The following is a 24,023-nucleotide window of genomic DNA, read 5'->3' on the forward strand; positions in this document are numbered from 1 at the left end:
AGCGTGACAGGCTTTATAAATCTAAGCTTGCATTCAAGAGGTAGTCGACGGGTTCCAACGCCGCCATTGGCTGTTCTGAAAAAGGTTTTCCGTGATTTTCCATTTTCATACCAGGCAAATGACCTTGTATTGATGCCAGTGGCGCTTTCTTCCCGGTCTTTAATCATTCCTATACCGGTACCATCTTCGCCGTCAACCTATCTGAATCCGTCTGACGTTAAATTGTTATCAAAATAATTTGATTTACGTCCTACTAACTATTTTTATAGTTTTTTGGTGACACCAAGATGCTGGAAATTTGTGCTGTAGGATTTGCTCACGTCACGAAGAATCTGTTAGGTTTATTTTTTTCCTTTTTCTGCTACTTGTTTTTCGCCGACGGAGAAATGGGAAAGTGATAGGACTGGGAAGGTAGCGACCGTGGACGTTATTAAGGTACAGCCCCAGCAATTGGCTGGTATGAAAATGGGAAAGAACGGAAAACCATCTTCAGGGCTGCTGGCGGTGGGATTGAAACCCACTATCTCCCGAATGCAAGTTCACAACTGCACAGCCAACTGGCTGGGTAATTATATATAGTCTTAAGTGACTGTTGATAGCGTGATCATAGCCACAGTGACATGGATTTTGCTTTCAGAAATCCAATATGCATTGGAAGAAATTCGAACCACGACCTTCTTGTGAGAAGCTAGATTATTGGCCACTTGGCTCTCTGTTGATTGTCCGGTAAGTTAGTTACCCTTGCCAGCTTTTAATATTTTCATTAGACGTCCTCTGGAATTACCGCACCATTTCCCTTTTCACGAGTTATCTGTGGAATCTGTCAGCCTGTATTTTCTTTGTCTACCGGAAGAGGTCTCTTTAATCAAGCATTGATGACCGATGCTCTGTGAATGTATTGACGTTCCTGAAGCCAGCCAGCTGACATCTAGTGTTATCCGTCTCTTTTAATAATCAATGTGATTGTGAGCTTAATGTCGCGACAAGGTCAAGGCTTTTGTCAGGATGATTCAGGGTTCGTGTCTTCTCTGACAAGGAAATGGCATGTCAGAGCGCTGGCCTTGACAATGTCAGTTGTCATTCACAAGTTCGTCGGCGTGAAATAATGGAGTAGACGACAGGGTGAAGGCTGTCCAAGGCCGTCGAGGATGTATGTTTCCTGCTACCAGAAAAAAATCACTCTTCCGTCAACCTTAAGGAGAGTGTTGCAACAGTCCTGCTATGAGAATTGCATAAGCATTAGGGGACCCGGCCTGTTAGAACTCCCAGAATTTATTATTATGGAAGAGCGTACACAACACTTCATCCGGGAGATAATGGGTTCGAGCCCCACTGTCGGCAGCACTAAAGATGATTTTCTGTGGTTTCCCATTTTCAAGCAGGCAAATTCCTTTCCACTCCTGGCCCTTTCCTATCCCATCATCGCCATAAGACCTATCTATGTTGGTGCGACGTAAAGCAACTAGCAACAAAAAAAATTAAGCAAATATGGTTGAAATCCTCGACCCAGCCGAGAATAGTGCCCGGTGTCCATTAGTCAGCCATGCAACTTGACAGCTTGAAGGTGAATTCAAGGTACAAATACATTAATGTCCTTTCGCTAGTCAGCATCCAGAAATGGTTTTCTCCTTCGTCATAAAATATTTGGCATTACTGCATTTTAAACTGATGTAGAACATTCATCAGTTCCGCTCGATTTGACGGATCTATCGTATTGATCCTCTGTACATTGTGGGGACTGTGCCATCTCATCACGGTTGAATCAGAAATATCGTTCCATGTTGTGCGCGTGGAGTTGTTAGCGCGGTACGGTGCGTCGTTAACATCGCATCACACACTAAATGTCGCCTGCAGTACACTCCACCCTTCCAACACGGCCGTCGAGTGGAACTGCGATACCGACAGAGGGACATGTGATGTTTACAAACCATGACGAAACGTACGCGCGCGCGCGCGCGCGCGCGCGCGTGTGTGTGTGTGTGTGTGTGTGTGTGTGTGTGTGTGTGTGTGTGTGTGTGTGTGTGTGTGTGTGTGTGTTATTTAGTGCCCCTTCAACAACATCCATATCCTCCCGTCTTTTTTGGCTACAAAATGATTTTGAGAGTCGGCGAGACTGTGATAAAAAAAGGACGAAGTTTAGATAAAAGGCCTTCATATTTGTTTCTTTTTTATAAACAGGACTCGCAATTTTGTACTCTACTTTGACGGGTTAGACTTTTCAAATAGCTGCAGTAATGCCATCTAGTGTTCATATGGAAGTAGAAAAAAAGAGGGGTCAAATTACCCCGTTTGAAAAATTCAAATATAATAAATATATATTTCGGTTAACGAATCTCAAATTGAGAATGAATAATTTATTTCCATCTAACGATTCGTGTTCGAGAGACATCTCCTACGGAATGGGGAGTGGACAAGTGTAGGATTCAGTGAATCGAAAGTGGGAAACTGACTGATGGCCTATGAAACTTCCACGAATGAAATAATCAGTTCTCTAGAGTGTGATGAGATGAGGCCTCTTTGATAAAAGAGCCGTCTATAAATCTTTTAGTCATGGCCATCCATCAATACTTCACATCACAGCCAGCAAGATCACATCGACCATCTTCACTGTAACAACCTCTTTGAAAATACGTCTCTGTAGGGGAGAGTCCTACAGTACCGGCCACCTTAACTTTTCCCTTATAAAAAATAAAATGCTCTACGGTATGAGATTTTCCTACAATAATCTTGTACTTTACTAAATGCTTTTTCAATGTAAGGGTGTGGTTTCCATAAAATCTTACCAAAATTAATAATATTTAAAAATACAACAAAGCTTAATTTCCAAGGACTACAAAATCTTCTTCCAGTACCGGCCAGTTACTATTTTCTAAGATATATATATGTCTAACACATTCCTAATACCAAACAAATACAGAAAGAACTCAAAAACACATAATTATTGGGATTGGCATCCACTAAATTCAAGTTTGGTTTATTTTTTGCAATAATTACAAATAAAATACAAAATATCCCCGTGGTCTACACATCCAACATGCGCCCAGTCTTTGGTACACTGCCCCCATTCTTGATCCAATGAGTCACAACAAATAATGCATGATGTGTCTTCTTCCATTTCCTTAGTATTTACATAATAATTATAATAAAACTGCTTTCCGGCAGTTTTGTTTTCTTTGTTAAACTGGTAAGGTACTTTTGAATGCTCGGCCAAAGCGAATGCTAATTGTACATTTTTTTCCTGGCCAGAGATATTAAGATTTTCTAGATCCTCCATATAAGTAACCAACTTATTTTACATATCGTAATAAAAGGATTTTTTAAATTCTTCCCATCTGAGGAGTCAGATCCTCTGCCACACCCACTTTACGTGCTCTCAGACGATCTCCTAACGTAATTCTTGGCGCACAAAAAGCCTCAGCAGCTTGCCCTGCAGTCATTTTGTTCGAAATAATTTAGTTCAGTGTCATCTTCATCTCGTCCTCGATCCACTTTCATTGTATCTTACCCCATTTCTCTGTCATTTAACTATGAGAAGTGATAAGAAGTGGATATCATTTTATTTCTTTAGAAGTCCTATTGGCCGGTACTGGAAGACATATGGTTGGCCGGTACTGTACGAAACTCATGTGAAGGAACTTCCCCAACTGGATATTGTTTAATAGACGATGTCGTGAAACTCTTACCAGCTATAAGCGTCCTCAAGGAATGTATATAATATATAAGTAAAAACAAAATCAACAGCTTACCCTGAAATGGAGTACCTGGGGCTTGAAAAGAACTTTTCGCGCGCGATCGTAAGCCGGCCAATGTACAACACTCACATCCCACACAAGACTTAACGCTAAACGAAACCCTCAAAATATGACACGCGGGAATGTAGCATCCTTCATATGCCACCTGTAAGCTACTGCCATATAGCACCTAAAACGAGAACCAGCAATGGCCGGTACTGTAGGACTCTCCCCTACTTCACATCACAGCCTGTAAGATCACATCGACAATCTCTACTCTAACGCCCCTCTTGATAATATGTCTCTCAGGCATGGCCATCCACGAATACTTCACATCACAGCCTGTAAGATCACATCGACCATCTGTACTGAAAATGAAATGTCGTATGGCTTTTAGTGCCGGGATATCCCAGAACGGGTTCGGCTCGCCAGGTGCAGGTCTTTCTATTTGACTCCCGTAGGCGACCTGCGCGTCGTGATGAGGATGATATGATGATGAAGACGACACATACACCCAGCCCCCGTGCCATTGGAAGTAACCAATTAAGGTTAAAATCCCCGACCCGGCCGGGAATCGAACCCGGGACCCTCTGAACCGAAGGCCAGTACGCTGACCGTTCAGCCAACGAGTCGGACACCATCTGTACTCTTAACGCCTTTCTTTGATAATATGTCTTTCAGTAATGGCCATCCATGAATAATTCACATCACAGCCTGTAAGATCAAGTCCACCATCTGTACTCTTAGCGCCCTTCTTTGATAAAATGTCTTTCAGTAATGGCCATCCAGCAATACTTCACATCACAGCCTGCAAAATCACATCGACCATCTGTACTCTTAACGCCCTATACATCTGTCATTGCCATCCATCAATAATTCACATCACAGCCAGCAAGATCACATCGACCATCTCTACTCTAACGCCCTCTTTGATAATACGTCTCTGTCATTGTCATCCATCAATAATTCATTCCTCACTTTAAGAAGGCAAAACAGCTAATTAGGTTATTTTAGGTATCAACCCCTCATTATGTGTTTTTAGGTGCAGCGAATTCACACATTCCCCTTCGGGGAGTATGAAACGAATATATATCTTTAAATTTGTTAACTAATTTGTCTGGAAAATATAGGTTATAACCTAAAAATCCCGGCCCTACTCCTTAATAAGATTTCGACAACAGTATCTATTTTTCAAATGAATGTATTTTTTCTATCGTGTTTTTCCTCTTGTATTAGGAAGAATACATATAAATAAGAATGTTTTATAGAGCAAATACTTCACAAATCTCCTCGCTGGGTGAATTTCTAGGACGTAAAATGGGAGACTTAATTTCCTTTTTGATTTCAGATTTCTACACTTCACAATCCGAGTGCTGATTTGCACGCCCGGGAGAGGAGATGTAACTAAGCACTCACTTAAGTAAACAGTTGTATAGCACGTGTAAGAGTCTCACGTCTGACATAAATTAGTCCTGGGGACGAGTCTGTAATTGTCTCCTCTAACACACTCCACCCCTATCTCCTCCCCCAACCACTTCGAGGAGCGTCGCCACCAAAATGAAGGAATGCTCCCTTGGTGTATCAACTACTTGCTATGATAGACATCCGAGTTGGAGAAACCGCGCGTAAAGCAGCGCGAGAGATAACACGGATCCCTGAGGAACACCCCGTCCCCTCCTCAGGCAAGATAATGTATTTTTGTCTCGTACGTACCTCACTATATTTTCATCAGTCGTTCCGACAGTGGGTCGGAAAGATATTGGAACGTATTTTCATAAGAGGAAATGTGTAAATTGGAATTTATATTCTCAGGGGAGCATGTTTATAGCTGTACAGTATCATCGACTGTTGAATCCTATTCATTACCTTTCAATGATTAATTCCTTTCAAAAAAACTCCTGATATTAATGTCGAAAAAGTAAATGACCGTGTTTTAATAATATAAATTTTACTGGTAACGTTATCCCTTGGTTGTTGAGCAATACCTGTCCGTTAGGTCATCAGCCCAGAGGCTGGTTGGATCCTCAAATAGCACCACCAAAGGTTATGCGGTTATAAGGAGACCGCAAAAACCAATGGCAGTACCAAAATGAGGCGTACTAGGCAAGACGACGAGTGAGGTAGTTTGCCATTGCTTTCCTCACTGGGTCAGAAAGTGCTATTGCAGCACGACTGACCCTATGAGCAACACCTTTCATAACACTCAGATGCACTAATCGTGCTCTAAATGTCATTACTCAGCACCACCCACACCCCTGCAGCTTTCATATTGTCACAGCCATGGATAAGACTGGGACTTCAGTGGAAGCGACACTTTACTCTGGCCTGTGTCAAGAGATGGATACAAAAGTACTACAAAAGCAATACATATCACATAAAAATTGTTTTACATGAGATTTGTTGGTACTACGTACCGTGAATTAAACATAAAATTAAATATTTGAGTGATTCAATTTTAAAACTTTTCTGTAAGAAGGAAGTCAGCTCCCAGACGAAACTATCTTTACATTGGTCTGTTTTCAGACCAACTCTGCTTTACGGGAGCGAAAGCTGGGTGGACTCAGGATATCTTATTCATAAGTTAGAAGTAACAGACATGAAAGTAGCGAGAATGATTGCTGGTACAAACAGGTGGGAACAATGACAGGAGGGTACTCGGAATGAGCATATAAAGGCTAATTTAGAAATGAACTCGATGGATGAAGCTGTACACATAAACCGGCTTCGTGGTGGGGTCATGTGAGGCGAATGGAGGAGGATAGGTTACCTAGGAGAATAATGGACTCTGTTATTGACGGTAAGGGAAGTAGAGGTAGACCAAGACGACGATGGTTAGACTCAGTTTCTAACAATTTAAAGATAAGAGGTATAGAACTAAATGAGGCCACAACACTAGTTGCAAATCGAGGATTGTGGCCACATTTAGTAGATTCGCAGAGGCTTGCAGAGTGAACGCTGAAAGGCATAACAGTCTATAATGATTATGTATGTATGTATGTATGTATGTATGTATGTATGTATGTATAAAATATAGAGGGGGATCCAACATTTATACACACTTCAACATGAAGAAATCTGCACAATATCGGAAGTGAAATTTGGATTACTAGGTTTATGAAGATTTTAAATGTATGTTTGAGGTTACATTTAGGTTAGATTTCAACCTGTACAAAGCGTTTCTTGCCCGCACGTAGTTCACGAGAAAGTGTTGCATAAATACTAGGGGTTTTAAAGCGTAGTGACACTAATGATTATACATCTCTTTGGAGAAAGAAGAGAGAGAAATCCTGAGGAAGATAGAGGGGCCAAAAAGAGAGGTGAAGGATGGGAACGAAGATCAAGGGACGAACTGTACCGAAACATGAGGAAGATCTCCGAAGAAATGATACACAAAAGAGTAATATTTGCAGGACATGTGATCGGGATAGACATGGAGAGAATGACCAGAATAGTGTGGGAGATAACGGGTAGGACGAAAGTAGAGATGGGAGTTACATATCGTAACGTGATACTGTATCCTAATCCATAACAGTAAGCTGTTCCAGAAAATATTATGTTCCTCCGGAGACCCTAATACAAAAGTAACTGTCTCAGCGAAACGAAGGGAAGGGTAAGGAGTTTCTGATTGGCTAACGGGTATTAGGAAGCATAGTAGCTCACAGGCGCAAGCGATACTTTTGTAACAGTTTAGTGGCAGTACTGATATTCCTATCTTGTTACTTGCTGGTCGGTTACAGATATGCTTTGTATTAGGCTTACCGGTGGTAATACATACAGTAGCGTAGATCCTCGGAACAGTTGCACGTGGTCTTCCTACCTTTCATCTCGAGTTTCACTCCGTGTTCTGGACAATGAGTGAGTGGGTTTGAATTTCATCCGATACGATTTATGTGGACAATAACTCAATTACAGCAAAACGGTTCTTAGAAACGCGTTGAAATAAGGTACCCAACAACAACAACAACAACAACAATAATAATAATAATAATAATAATAATAATAATAATAATAATAATAATAATAATAATAATAATAATAATAATAATAATAGAAGTAATGACTAACATCAAAGAGGCTCCACCAAAACTCCATACAAAATACGGGGACATCACCCGAGTAGACAAATTCAAATACCTGGGTGAGATCATCATGAAAAATGGACTGGACAAAGAAGCACTTCAGGAGCGAGTACGCAAACTGGAAATAGCCTACCAAACATCCCGCACAATCTACAACAAAAAAAATGCCTTTTTCAAAACACCAAGATACGTCACTATGAAACAGTTCTGAAGCCAGTAGTTCTATATGCAGCCGAAACCCTGTCTCTAAATGCCAACAAAGGACTCCTTGAAGAACTGGAGAAAAGAGAACGCAAAATTGTGAGAGGAATCTTGGGATCAAAGTACAGAAATGGAATCCATCAAAAGAGATCCAACAAAGAAGTCTACAGCAAAATAGAGAAAATTACCGACACAATCAGAAAAAGACGGGCACGATTTTACGGTCATCTGAAAAGAATGGATGGAAGAAAGTTAACTAAAGAAATCTTTCACTTTTTTGATTCAAACCCCAAAACTACAATTCCCTGGTTTAGAAATACCAAAGAAGACCTGCAAATGCTACATATCTCAGCTAAAGACGCCCTTAACAGAGATCTCTTCCGCAAGAAAATATTGACGAACGGGCTAAACGAAGACGAGCAACCGAAGAGAAGACGCGGTGCCCCTTGGACAGAGGAGCGTAAGCAGGCCCACTCACAAAGAATGAGGGAAATTTGGGCTCTAAAGAAGGCCAAGTTCAGTGTCAAATGCAACAAGATTTAACGTGGTCCTTGATGGCCCCATCGAATTATATATATAATAATAATAATAATTTTTAAAAATTAAAAATTCTACCGGTTCATTTAGTTCTGATAATGTAGGCTACATGGTACTCAAATATCAGGTCCTGAAAAGCTATCGCAAGTCCCATCACGTGAACCTGTGCGTTCTGAAATTTCGTCATCGACTGCAACCTGTGAAGCAGTGCAGCAAAAGTTGCCAGCATAATTTTACCAGCACAAAAGAGGAGTGATATAGGCCTACAGTGGAAGAAAAGAGGACGCTGGACACTGTTGTTTACCACATATCCACAACCTTCTGTAAATGAAAAAACACGGTTTTGGAGCATTTTATACTGGATTTACGGAGCGAGTTGGCTACACGATGTGTTACGTAGCTGTCTGCTTGTATTCGGTAGATGGTGGATTCGAACCCCATCCCCAAGATGGTTTTCGGTGGTTTCCCCATTTTCACATCAAGCAAATGCTGGGAGTGTTCCTCAGTTAACCCCACGGTTGACTCCAACCTAGTCCTGTCCTATCCTATCCCATCGTCACCATAAGATCGGTCTGTGTCGGTGCAACATTAAAAAAAACAAATACTAAAGTACTGGATTAAACTGTGCTCACGTCTTGTCTGGTAGCGCTATCTTCTCATGAACCATTCAGGCGGCAATTGACGTGTTTATGCCACTCGTTCATCAACATGTTTTATAAAGTCTCGTCCTAATGTCTGTTTAAATACAGATCCTTGGACATCTACGAATGCGCATAGCAGTCACGGCGCTTTTTATACATGAAGGTTTCGAAGTATTGGTTCTCGGAATGTAAATGGGTAATTGCAAACATTTTTCTAGGAATAGTTAAGAATGTGAGTGACGAGCTAGCGAAAGGGACAGTGGGAGAGAAGAAACCGAGATGAAGATATAGTACTGCTATTTCGAAGTACTTACTAAGGTGCGGTTAGGGGCTGCAAGAGACAGCAGGTATAACGAATGTTCCTTCCAAAAGTTGACCTGCAACTTGTATTATGTTACTTTTATATCCTAATACTCCAACCTAATACTACAGTGTAACGGATACACAGGAACATGATACTGGAAAGTAACCACTTTTCCCATCCCTAGATGAAAGGAAGGACGGGAATAAAGTGGGTTGATGAACTCTGGAAGAAATGTACAGAGATTGGGGTCAAGGTGGAAGGAACAGCAAGTGGAGAAATAAATATACGCTAAGCGATATGCTAGAACTCAGTGACAGAGAAAGATACAGGAACAGGATCTGAAGAACGGGAGAGATGGAGAGAGAGGGTGCAGAGGTTCTGAGATGATGATGATGATGATGATGATGATGATGATGATGATGATGATGATGATGATGATGATGAGAAATCACAAACCCCTGTGGGTTGGGGTGGCAGATGAAGAACATTCCCACGGTATCCCCTGCATGACGTAAGAGGTGAATAAAAGGGGCTACCAAGGGATGGTGCTTTTGGAACCATGATACAACCTGTGACTAGTATTATTACGCGATGGGTCGACTTTACTTGCGATTACTGCTACTACATGTGCCTGGTGATGCTCTCTCTTACTACTACCTGAGGAACACGTGATTAGTGCCATCGGGGAAGGATTAGTATAGAAGTAGTACCATTATATGAATAACACCATGGGTCTGTGTTGCCTGTGGGTGGTGCCATAATGTGAGATACACCATGGGTCTACATTGCCTTTGATTAGTACCATTATGTGAGCAACACCATGAGTATACGTAGCCAGTGATTAGTACCACTAAATGAAGAACAACACGATTCTAGCCGGCGCCTGTGGTTAGTACTCCCTGCGAGGAACACCACGGGTCTACGTTGATTGTGAGTCTGATAAACTGTAAACAGTTCACTTCAAGAACCATCTGATAAGCTGTACTGTTCTCTTTAAGAACAGTCTGATAAACTGCGAACAGTTCACTTCAAGAACAATCTGATAAGCTGTAACCGTTCCCTTTAAGAACTATCTGATAAACTGTAAACAATTCACTTCAAGAACTGTCTGATAAACTGTAACTGTTCTCTTCAAGAACAGTCTGATAAACTGTAACTGTTCGCTTTAAGAACAGTCTGGTAAACTGTAAACAGTTCACTTCAAGAACCATCTGATAAACTGTTTGTTCTCTTCAAGAACAGTCTGATAAACTGTAACTTTTCTCTTTAAGGACAGTCTGATATACTGTAAACAGTTCACATCAAGAACCATCTGATAAGCTTTAACTTTTCTCTTTAAGAACAGTCTGGTAAACTGTAAACAGTTCACTTCAAGAACCATCTGATAAACTGTAACTGTTCTCTTCAAGAACAGTCTGATAAACTGTAACTGTTCGCTTTAAGAACAGTCTGGTAAACTGTAAACAGTTCACTTCAAGAACCATCTGATAAACTGTTTGTTCTCTTCAAGAACAGTCTGATAAACTGTAACTGTTCGCTTTAAGAACAGTCTGGTAAACTGTAAACAGTTCACTTCAAGAACCATGTGATAAACTGTAACTGTTCTCTTTAAGAACAGTCTGGTAAACTGTAAACAGTTCACTTCAAGAACCATCTGATAAACTGTTTGTTCTCTTCAAGAACAGTCTGATAAGCTGTAACTGTCCTCTTTAAGAACAGTCTGGTAAACTGTAACTGTTCGCTTTAAGAACAGTCTGGTAAACTGTAAACAGTTCACTTCAAGAACCATCTGATAAACTGTTTGTTCTCTTCAAGAACAGTCTGATAAACTGTAACTTTTCTCTTTAAGGACAGTCTGATATACTGTAAACAGTTCACATCAAGAACCATGTGATAAACTGTAACTGTTCTCTTTAAGAACAGTCTGATAAACTGTAACTGTTCGCTTTAAGAACAGTCTGGTAAACTGTAAACAGTTCACTTCAAGAACCATCTGATAAACTGTTTGTTCTCTTCAAGAACAGTCTGATAAGCTGTAACTGTCCTCTTTAAGAACAGTCTGGTAAACTGTAAACAGTTCACTTCAAGAACCATGTGATAAACTGTAACTGTTCTCTTCAAGAACAGTCTGATAAGCTGTAACTGTTCTCTTTAAGAACAGTCTGATAAACTGTAAACAGTTCACTTCAAGAACCATCTGATAAGCTGTAACTGTTCTCTTCAAGAACAGTCTGATAAAGTGTAACTGTTCTCTTTAAGAACAGTCTGATATACTGTAAACAGTTCACTTCAAGAACCATCTGATAAGCTGTAACTGTTCTCTCTAAGACCAGTCTGATAAACTGTAAACAATTCACTTCAAGAACCATCTGATAAGCTGTAACTTTTCTCTTAGAACTATCTGATAAACTGTGAAGAGTTCACTTCAAGAACTGTCTGAAAGGCTATAACTATTCTCTCTAAGAACAGTCTGATAAACTGCAAACAGTTCACTTCAAGAACCATCTGATAAGCTGTACTGTTCTCTTTAAGAACAGTCTGATAAACTGCGAACAGTTCACTTCAAGAACAATCTGATAAGCTGTAACTGTTCCCTTTAAGAACTATCTGATAAACTGTAAACAATTCACTTCAAGAACTGTCTGATAAACTGTAACTGTTCTCTTCAAGAACAGTCTGATAAACTGTAACTGTTCTCTTTAAGAACAGTCTGGTAAACTGTAAACAGTTCACTTCAAGAACCATCTGATAAACTGTAACTGTTCTCTTCAAGAACAGTCTGATAAACTGTAACTTTTCTCTTTAAGGACAGTCTGATAAACTGTAAACAGTTCACTTCAAGAACCATCTGATAAACTGTAACTGTTCTCTTTCAGAACAGTCTCGTAAAGTGTAAACAGTTCACTTCAAGAACTATCTGATAAACTGCAACGGTTCTCTTTAAGAACAGTCCGGTAAACTGTAAACAGTTCACTTCAAGAACCATCTGATAAGCTGTAACTGTACTCTTTAAGAACAGTCTGGTAAACTGTAAACAGGTCACTTCAAGAACCATCTGATAAGCTTTAACTGTTCTCTTTAAGAACAGTCTGGTAAACTGTAAACAGTTCACTTCAAGAACCATCTGATAAGCTGTAACTTTTCTCTTTAAGAACAGTCTGGTAAACTGTAAACAGTTCACATCAAGAACCATCTGATAAGCTTTAACTGTTCTCTTTAAGAACAGTCTGGTAAACTGTAAACAGTTCACTTCAAGAACCATCTGATAAGCTGTAACTTTTCTCTTTAAGAACAGTCTGGTAAACTGTAAACAGTTCACTTCAAGAACCATCTGATAAACTGAAACTGTTCTCTTCAAGAACAGTCTGATAAGCTGTAACTGTTCTCTTTAAGAACAGTCTGATAAACTGTAAACAGTTCACTTCAAGAACCATCTGATAAACTGTAACTGTTCTCTTTCAGAACAGTCTGATAAACTGTAAACAGTTCACTTCAAGAACCATCTGATAAACTGTAACTGTTCTCTTTCAGAACAGTCTGGTAAACTGTAAACAGTTCACTTCAAGAACCATCTGATAAACTGTAACTGTTCTCTCCAAGAACAGTCTGATATGCTGTAACTGTTCTCTTTAAGAACAGTCTGATAAACTGTAAACAGTTCACTTCAAGAACCATCTGATAAACTGTAACTGTTCTCTTTCAGAACAGTCTCGTAAAGTGTAAACAGTTCACTTCAAGAACTATCTGATAAACTGCAACGGTTCTCTTTAAGAACAGTCCGGTAAACTGTAAACAGTTCACTTCAAGAACCATCTGATAAGCTGTAACTGTACTCTTTAAGAACAGTCTGGTAAACTGTAAACAGGTCACTTCAAGAACCATCCGATAAACTGTAACTGTTCTCTTTAAGAACAGTCTGATAAACTGTAACTGTTCTCTTTAAGAACAGTCTGGTAAACTGTAATAAGTTCACTTCAAGAACCATCTGATAAGCTGTAACTGTTCTCTTTATGAACAGTCTGGTAAACTGTAAACAGTTCATTTCAAGAACCATCTGATAAACTGTAACTGTTCTCTTCAAGAACAGTCTGATAAGCTGTAACTGTTCTGTTTAAGGACAGTCTGATAACTGTAAACAGTTCACTTCAAGAACCATCTCATAAACTGTAACTGTTCTCTTCAAGAACAGTCTGATAAACTGTAACTGTTCTCTTTAAGAACAGTCTGGTAAACTGTAAACAGTTCACTTCAAGAACCATCTGATAAACTGTAACTGTTCTCTTCAAGAACAGTCTGATAAACTGTAACTTTTCTCTTTAAGGACAGTCTGATAAACTGTAAACAGTTCACTTCAAGAACCATCTGATAAACTGTAACTGTTCTCTTTCAGAACAGTCTCGTAAAGTGTAAACAGTTCACTTCAAGAACTATCTGATAAACTGCAACGGTTCTCTTTAAGAACAGTCCGGTAAACTGTAAACAGTTCACTTCAAGAACCATCTGATAAGCTGTAACTGTACTCTTTAAGAACAGTCTGGTAAACTGTAAACAGGTCACTTCAAGAACCATCTGATAAGCTTTAACTGTTCTCTTTAAGAACAGTCTGGTAAACTGTAAACAGTTCACTTCAAGAACCATCTGATAAGCTGTAACTGTTCTCTTTACGAACAGTCTGATAAACTGTATAGAGTTCACTTCAAGAACCATCTGATAAACTGTAACTGTTCTCTTCAAGAACACTTTAAGAACAGTCTGATATACTGTAAACAGTTCACTTCAAGAACCATCTGATAAACTGGAACTGTTTTCTTCAAGAACAGTCTGATAAACTGTTACTGTCCTCTTTAAGAACAGTCCGATAAACTGTAAACAGTTCATTTCAAGAACCATCTGATAAGCTGTAACTTTTCTCTTAGAACTATGTGATAAACTGTAAACAGTTCACTTCAAGAACCGTCTGATAAGCTATAACTGTTCTCTTTAAGAACAGTCTGGTAAACTGCAAACAGTTCACTTCAAGAACCATCTGATAAGCTGGAAATGTTCTCCTTAAGAACAGTCTGATGAAACAGGTCACTTAAGAACCATCTGATAAACTCTAACTGTTCTCTTCAAGAACAGTCTGATAAACTGTAACTGTTCTCTTCAAGAACACTTTAAGAACAGTCTGATATACTGTAAACAGTTCAATTCAAGAACTATCTGATAAACTGTAACTGTTCTCTTTAAGAACAGTCTGATATACTGTAAACAGTTCACTTCAAGAACCATCTGATAAACTGTAACTGTTCTCTTTAAGAACAGTCTGGTAAACTGTAAACAGTTCTCTTCAAGAACCATCTGATAAACTGTAACGGTTCTCTTCAAGAACAGTCTGATAAACTCTAACTGTTCTCTTCAAGAACAGTCTGATAAACTGTAACTGTTCTCTTTAAGAACAGTCTGATATACTGTAAACAGTTCACTTCGAGAACCATCTGATAAGCTGTAACTGTTCTCTTTAAGAACAGTCTGATAAACTGTATAGAGTTCACTTCAAGAACCATCTGATAAACTGTAACTGTTCTCTTCAAGAACACTTTAAGAACAGTCTGATATACTGTAAACAGTTCAATTCAAGAACTATCTGATAAACTGTAACTGTTCTCTTCAAGAACAGTCTGATAAACTGTTACTGTTCTCTTTAAGAACAGTCCGATAAACTGTAAACAGTTCACTTCAAGAACTGTCTGATAAGCTATAACTGTTCTCTTTAAGAACAGTCTGATAAACTGCAAATAGTTCACTTCAAGAACCATCTGATAAGCTGTAACTGTTCTCTTTAAGGACAGTCTGATAAACTGCGAACAGTCTACTTCAAGAACAATCTGATAAGCTGTAACTGTTCCCTTTAAGAACAGTCTGATAAACTGCAAATAGTTCACTTCAAGAACCATCTGATAAGCTTTAACTGTTCTCTTCAAGAACAGTCTGATAAACTGTAACTGTTCTCTTTAAGAACAGTATGGTAAATTGTAAACAGTTCACTTCAAGAACCATCTGATAAACTGTAACTGTTTTCTTCAAGAACAGTCTGATAAGCTGTAACAGTTCTCTTTAAGAACAGTCTGATAAACTGTAAACAGTTCACTTCAAGAACCATCTGATAAACTGCAACGGATCTCTTTAAGAACAGTCTGGTAAACTGTAAACAGTTCACTTCAAGAACCATCTGATAAGCTGTAACTGTACTCTTTGAGAACAGTCTGGTAAACTGTAAACAGTTCACTTCAAGAACCATCCGATAAACTGTAACTGTTCTCTTTAAGAACAGTCTGGTAAACTGTAATAAGTTCACTTCAAGAACCATCTGATAAGCTGTAACTGTTCTCTTTAAGAACAGTCTGATAAACTGCGAACTGTTCACTTGAAGAACAATCTGATAAGCTGTAACTGTTCTCATCAAGAACAGTCTGATAAGCTGTAACTGTTCTCTTTAAGAACAGTCTGACAAACTGTAAACAGTTCACTTCAAGAACCATCTGATAAACTGCAACGGATCTCTTTAACAACAGTCTGGTAAACTGTAAACAGTTCACTTCAAGAACCATCTGATAAGCTGTAACTGTACTCTTTAGGAACAGTCTGGTAAACTGTAAACAGTTCACTTCATGAACCATCCGATAAACTGTAACTGTTCTCTTTAAGAACAGTCTGGTAAACTGTAATAAGTTCACTTCAAGAACCATCTGATAAGCTGTAACTGTTCTCTTTAAGAACAGTCTGATAAACTGTAAACAGTTCACTTCAAGAACCATCGGATAAGCTGTAACTTTTCTCTTCAAGAACAGTCTGATAAATTGTAACTGTTCTCTTTAAGAACAGTCTGATATACTGTAAACAGTTCACTTCAAGAACCATCTGCTAAACTGTAACTGTTCTCTTTAAGAACAGTCTGGTAAACTGTAAACAGTTCACTTCAAGAACCATCTCATAAACTGTAACTGTTCTCTTCTAGAACAGCCTGATAAACTGTAACTGTTCTCTTCAAGAACAGTCTATAAACTGTAACTGTTCTCCTGAAGAACAGTCTGATATACTGTAAACAGTTCACTTCAAGAACCATATGATAACCTTTAACTGTTCTCTTCAAGAACAGTCTGATAAGCTGTAACTGTTCTCTTTAAGAACAGTCTGGTAAACTGTATAGAGTTCACTTCAAGAACCATCTGATAAACTGTAACTGTTCTCTTCAAGAACACCTTAAGAACAGTCTGATATACTGTAAACAGTTCACTTCAAGAACCATCTGATAAACTGTAACTGTTCTCTTCAAGAACAGTCTGATAAACTGTTACTGTTCTCTTTAAGAACAGTCCGATAAACTGTAAACAGTTCACTTCAAGAACTGCCTGATAAGCTATAACTGTTCTCTTTAAGAACAGTCTGATAAACTGCGAACAGTTCACTTCAGGAACAATCTGATAAGCTGTAACTGTTCCCTTCAAGAACTATCTGATAAACTGTAAACAATTCACTTCAAGAACTGTCTGATAAACTGTAACTGTTCTCTTCAAGAACAGTCTGATGAACTGTAACTGTTCTCTTTAAGAACAGTCTGGTAAACTGTAAACAGTTCACTTCAAGAACCATCTGATAAACTGTAACTGTTCTCTTCAAGAACAGTCTGATAAACTGTAACTTTCCTCTTTAAGGACAGTCTGATATACTGTAAACAGTTCACTTCAAGAACCATCTGATAAGCTTTAACTGTTCTCTTTAAGAACAGTCTGGTAAACTGTAAACAGTTCACTTCAAGAACCATCTGATAAACTGTAACTGTTCTCTTCAAGAACGGTCTGATAAGCTGTAACTGTTCACTTCAAGAACCATCTGATAAACTGTAAACAGTTCACTTCAAGAACCATCTGATAAACTGTAACTGTTCTCTTTAAGAACAGTCTGGTAAACTGTAAACCGTTCACTTCAAGAACCATCTGATAAACTGGAACTGTTCTCTTGCAGAACAGCCTGATAAACTGTAACTGTTCTCTTTAAGAACAGTCTGATAAGCTGCAAATAGTTCACTTCAAGAACCATCTGATAAGCTGTAACTGTTCTCTTTATGAACAGTCTGATAAACTGTAAACAGTTCACTTCAAGAACCATCTGATAAGCTGTAACTTTTCTCATTTAGAACTATCTGATTAACTGTAAACAGTTCACTTCAAGAACTGTCTGATAAGCGATAACTGTTCTCTATAAGAACAGTCTGATAAACAGCAAACAGTTCACTTCAAGAACCATCTGATAAGCTGTAACTTTTCTCTTTAAGAACAGTCTGATATACTGTAAACAGTTCACTTCAAGAACCATCTGATAAGCATTAACTGTTCTCTTTAAGAACAGTCTGGTAAACTCTAAACAGTTCACTTCAAGAACCATCTGATAAACTGTAACTGTTCTCTTCAAGAACAGTCTGATAAACTGTAACTGTTCTCTTTAAGAACAGTCTGATAACTGTAACTGTTCTCTTTAAGAACAGCCCGATATACTGTAAACAGTTCACTTCAAGAACTGTCTGATAAGCTATAACTGTTCTCTTTAAGAACAGTCTGATAAACTCAAATAGTACACTTCAAGAACCATCTGATAAGCTGTAACTGTTCTCTTTAAGAACAGTCTGATAAACTGCGAACAGTTCACTTCAAGAACAATTTGATAAGCTGTAACTGTTCTCTTAAAGAACTATCTGTTAAACTGTAAACAATTCACTTCAGGAACTGTCTGATAAACTGTAACTGTTCTCTTCAAGAACAGTCTGATGAACTGTAACTGTTCTCTTTAAGAACAGTCTGATATACTGTAAACAGTTCACTTCAAGAACCATCTGATAAACTGTAACTGTTCTCTTTAAGAACAGTCCGATAAACTGTAAACAGTTCACTTCAAGACTTGTCTGATAAGCTATAACTGTTCTCTTTATGAACAGTCTGATAAACTGTAAATAGTTCACTTCAAGAACCATCTGATAAGCTGTAACTGTTCTCTCTAAACCAGTCTGATAAACTGTAAACAGTTCACTTCAAGAACCATCTGATAAGCTGTAACTGTTCTCTCTAAGACCAGTCTGATAAACTGTAAACAGTTCACTTCAAGAACCATCTGATAAGCTGTAACTTTTCTCTTTTAGAACTATCTGATAAACTGTAATCAGTTCACTTCAAGAACTGTCTGATAAGCTATAACTGTTCTCTTTAAGAACAGTCTGATAAACTGCAAACAGTTCACTTCAAGAACCATCTGATAAGCTGTAACTGTTCTCTTCAAGAACAGTCTGGTAAACTGTAAACAGTTCACTTCAAGAACCGTCTGATAAACTGTAACTGTTCTTTCAAGAACAGTCTGATAAGCTGTAACAGTTCTTTTTGAGAACAGTCTGGAAAACTGTAAACAGTTCACTTCAAGAACCATCTGATAAACTGTAACTGTTCTCTTTAAGAACAGTCTGGTAAACTGTAAACAGTTCACTTCAAGAACCATCTGACTTTAACTCTTCTCTTCAAGAACAATCTGATAAACTGTAACTGTTCTCTTTAAGAACAGTCTGAAATACTGTAAACAGTTCACTTCAAGAACCATCTGATAAGCTGTAACTTTTCTCTTTTAGAACTATCCGATAAACTGTAAACAGATCACTTCAAGAACTGTCTGATAAGCTGTAACTGTTCTCTTTAAGAACAGTCTGATAAACTGTAAACAATTCACTTCAAGAACTGTCCGATAAGCTATAACTGTTTTATTTAAGACCAGTCTGATAAACTGCAAACAGTTCACTTCAAGAACCATCTGATAAGCTGTAACTGTTCTGTTTAAGAACAATCTGATCAACTGCGAACAGTTCACTTCAAGAACAATCTGATAAGCTGTAACTGTTCTCTTTAAGCCCTGTTAAACGGTAAACAATTCACTTCAAGATCTGTCTGATAAACTGTAACTGTTCTCTTCAAGAACAGTCTGATAAACTGTAACTGTTCTCTGTAAGAACAGTCTGGTAAACTGTAAACAGTTCACTTCAAGAACCATCTGATAAACTGTAACTGTTCTCTTCAAGAACAGTCTGATAAACTGTAACTGTTCTCTTCAAGAACAGTCTGATAAGCTATAACTGTTCTCTTTAAGAACAGTCTGATAAACTGTAAACAGTTCACTTCAAGAACCATCTGATAAGCTGTAACTTTTCTCTTTTAGAACTATCCGATAAACTGTAAACAGATCACTTCAAGAACTGTCTGATAAACTGTAACTGTTCTCTTTAAGAACAGTCCGATAAGCTACAAATAGTTCACTTCAAGAACCATCTGATAAGCTGTAACTGTTCTCTTTAAGCACAGTCTGGTAAACTGTAAACAGTTCACTTCAAGAACCATCTGATAAACTGTAACTGTTCTCTTCAAGAACAGTCTGATAAACTGTGACTGTTCTCTTTAAGAACATTCTGATAAGCTGCAAATAGTTCACTTCAAGAACCATCTGATAAACTGTAACTGTTCTCTTCAAGAACAGTGTGATAAACTGTAACTGTTCTAAAGAGAACAGTCTGATATACTGTTAACAGTTCACTTCAAGAACCATCTGATAAACTGTAACTGTTCTCTTTAAGAACATTCTGATACACTGTAAACAGTTCACTTCAAGAACCATCTGATAAACTGTAACTGTTCTCTTCAAGAACCATCTGATGAGCTGTAACTGTTCTCTTTAAGAACAGTCTGATAAACTGTAAACAGTTTACTTCAAGAACCATCTGATAAGCTGTACTGTTCTCTTTAAGAACAGTCTGATAAACTGCGAACAGTTCACTTCAAGAACAATCTGATAAGCTGTAACTGTTCCCTTTAAGAACTATCTGATAAACTGTAAACAATTCACTTCAAGAACTGTCTGATGAAATGTAACAGTTCATTTCAAGAACTATCTGATAAGCTGTAACTGTTCTCTTCATGAACAGTCTGATAAGCTCTATCAGTTCACTTCAAGAACTATTTGATAAGCTGTAACAGTTCTCTTCAAGAACAGTCTGATGAAATGTAACATTTCACGTCAAAACTATCTGATAAGCTGTAACTGTTCTCTTCAAGAGCAGTCTGATAAGCTCTATCAGTTCACTTCAAGAACTATTTGATAAGCTGTAACAGTTCTCTTCACTACAATCATCATCATCATTATCATCATAATCAAGAAATCACAGACCATAGCATGGACCTACAGAAGCCGTGACGGAAAGAAAGGAAGACGGAGAGGAGGAAGTAAGAAATTGTGTGGATTGTTGCATTGCTCAACACTTTGACGTTGTAGACTGGAAACGTGCGGCCTTCCAAATTCATTTGGAAACTCTCCTGAATTATCTATATTGATACACAGATCAACTCTTAGAGAAGACAAGAGTTTGACATGATCTTCACTTTGCTGGGCTTGCAGACTTGAGTAGCGAACCATTGTCAGAGGCGAACCGCCTTCGCTCTCAAAGTTTTCGAACTAGCTCGCTCGAGATGTTGGAGAAGTTAACTTCTCCTCCAAGAGACCGCGGAGAAGAATAATGAACTGCAAGCTGGTTCACAACTTCTTGATTATTACGATCTGAGCGAGGAACAAGAAATACAGTGGAGGAGATTGGACGTGACGGGACTACACAGAGTAATGTGAGAACATAACCCAGAAGATCAATACATCAATTGTAAGAATCGGTGAAATGAAAGGATTCACAATTTGTTTTCGGAATGTTGAATGTTAGGTTGAGAATATAAAAAATGTAACAGGTGGATAATTTCAAGAACTGTCTGATAAGCTGTAACTGTTCTCTTCAAAAACTGTCTGATAAGCTGTAACTGCTCTCTTCAAGAACTGCCTGACAAGCTGTAACATTTCTCTTCAAGAACAGTCTGATAAATTGTAAACAATTCACTTCAAAAACTATCTGATAAGTTGTAAACAGTTCACTTCAAGAACTGTCTGGTGAAAGAAACAGTTCACTTCAAGAATTGTTCGATGAAATGTAACAATTCTCTTCAAGGACTGTCTGATGAAATGTAACAGTTCACTTCAAGAACTGTCTGATAAGCTGTAACAATTATCTTCAAAAACTGATAAGCTGTAAACAGTTCACTTCAAGAACTTTCTGATAAGCTGTAGCAATTATCTTCAAAAACTGATAAGCTGTAAACAGTTCACTTCAAGAACTTTCTGATAAGCTGTAGCAATTATCTTCAAAAACTGATAAGCTGTAAACAGTTCACTTCAGAAACTGTCTGATAAGCTGTAATAATTATCTTCAAAAACTGATAAGCTGTAAACAGTTCACTTCAAGAACTTTCTGATAAGCTGTAGCAAATATCTTCAAAAACTGATAAGGTGTAAACAGTTCACTTCAGAAACTGTCTGATAAGCTGTAAAGAGTTCACTACAAGAACTGTGTGATAAAATGTAACAGTTCACTTCAAGAACTGTATGATAAGCTGTAACAATTCTCTTCAAAAACTATCTGATAAGCTGTAAACAGTTCACTTCAAAAACTGTCTGATAAGCTGTAAAGAATTCACTTCAAGAACTATGTGATAAAATGTAACAGTTCACTTCAAGAACTGTCTGATAAGCTGTAACAATTTTCTTCAAAAACTATCTGATAAGCTGTAAACAGTTCACTTCAACAATTCTCTGATAAACTGTAAACAAGAACTGTCTGGTGAAATGTAACAGTTCACTTCAAGTATTATCTGATAAGCTGTAAACAGTTCTCTTCAAGAACTGTCTGATTAAGTGTAAACAGTTCACGTCAAGAACTCTCTCATAAACTGTAACTGCTCACCCCGCTACTTGCTCGCGTGTTCTTCTTCTTCGTTTGCGGTATTAGAAAATTTGCAAGCAATATGGACCGTAGGGTGGACTAAAATCATCACCATGTGATCTAAATGGGGGGTGTTAACGGCTGATGGGAGGGTAAGTCTAGTATTCTGTTTATGTGCGTTTTGTGTATGTGAAAGAGAGAGAATGTGAGTGAAACAGATAGAAATGTGCTATGAGACGGCACTGATCTCATCTAAAAAGAAGTTCCTAGCTTTTAATAATTTTATCTGGCCCACACTTATCTACCCACTAGCATGTTGGCTTGATGAAGATTCAGACATTTCTTCAGAATGTCGTTAAATTAAGTGGAAGAGCCATTAAAGAAATTATCTGTCTCTGTGCTGATAAACCAGTATATTTGTTGTACTCTTCTAGGAAGATAAAAGGGCTACGTGTTCGTAGAGCTGAATGGGGGGCAGAGTGCAACATCTAAACGTATGGCGCATTTTAAGAGAGTCAGTTAATGAATACATAGGGAAAACACATGGTTTGATGCTGAGCAGACGAGTTGCATTACCAGACTTAGCCTGACCAATGAAACAAAGGAACATACCAAAAATAGCAAAGAATGAAGAGGGCTGTTAAGCTCGAGTACGGTAAATGGTGTGAGCTGAGTGTTCACGGGCCAATGAATCGTAGGACTGAGGCTTTGAACGGTTTGTCGAGATCTGAGTGGAGGAAGCTACAGTATAATGCCGTTCCAGTGCGTGCTCCCTTAGGACGAAGCCAAGGCTGAAACCTTTGCATACATTACAGAATCCGGGGAAAGATCACAACTAACCTTTCCAAGCAAGGCGTGGGAATGTATGAAGAAGTTCCATGTATTGCCGCTAGAAGAAGCATCAGACGGATCGACATATCTGCCATCGACCGAAGAAAGGAAAGCGCTGTCAGATCTGAAGTAAGCTCAAGTCAGCCTGAGAGCCATCTGCGAGCAAACAATAGAATATTTTAAACACTCCTATAGAATTTCTAGCGTTAAAGTCATTGGTCTCTTAATCGATTCCTTTGCTGAATGGTCAGCATTGAGGCCTTCGGTTCAGAGGATACTAGGTTCGATTCCCGGCCGGATCTGGGATTGTAACCGCGTGTGATTAATTCTTCTTCTGGACTGAGCGGCTCAGACGGTTGAGGAGCTGGCCTTTTGAACCCAGCTTGGCAGGTTTGATCCTGGCTCATTCCGGTGGAATGTGAACTTGCTTAAATACGCCAGTATTTATTGGCACGTAAAATAACTCATGCAGGACAAAATTCCGGCCTTCGACGTCTCCGAAAACCGTTAAAAGTAGTTAGTAGGACGTAAAAACTATTATTATTATTAATTCTTCTGGCTCTGAGACCGGCTGTTTGTGTTTGTCCCAACACACTCCTGTTCGTATTCACACAACAAAACACTAGAGAAACACGCTATAGTGATTACATACCTCTGCATAGGGTTTCCGCCAGGAAGGGAGTCCGGCCGAAAAACAGAGTTTAATCCGCATATGGGACACGCTTCTTGACCCCATACGTGTGGGGAAAAGTGGAGGAAGAAGAAGAAGAATAAGAACGTCCTTGGACACTTAATGAGCGGGAAAGTAATAATATTAAAAAATCTTGTGCCAAACATATATGAAGATTCCTAATAACATCTTCTAGATGTATTAAT

The sequence above is a fragment of the Anabrus simplex genome, chromosome 12, assembly GCF_040414725.1.
Source record: "Anabrus simplex isolate iqAnaSimp1 chromosome 12, ASM4041472v1, whole genome shotgun sequence".
Classification (NCBI taxonomy): domain Eukaryota; kingdom Metazoa; phylum Arthropoda; class Insecta; order Orthoptera; family Tettigoniidae; genus Anabrus; species Anabrus simplex.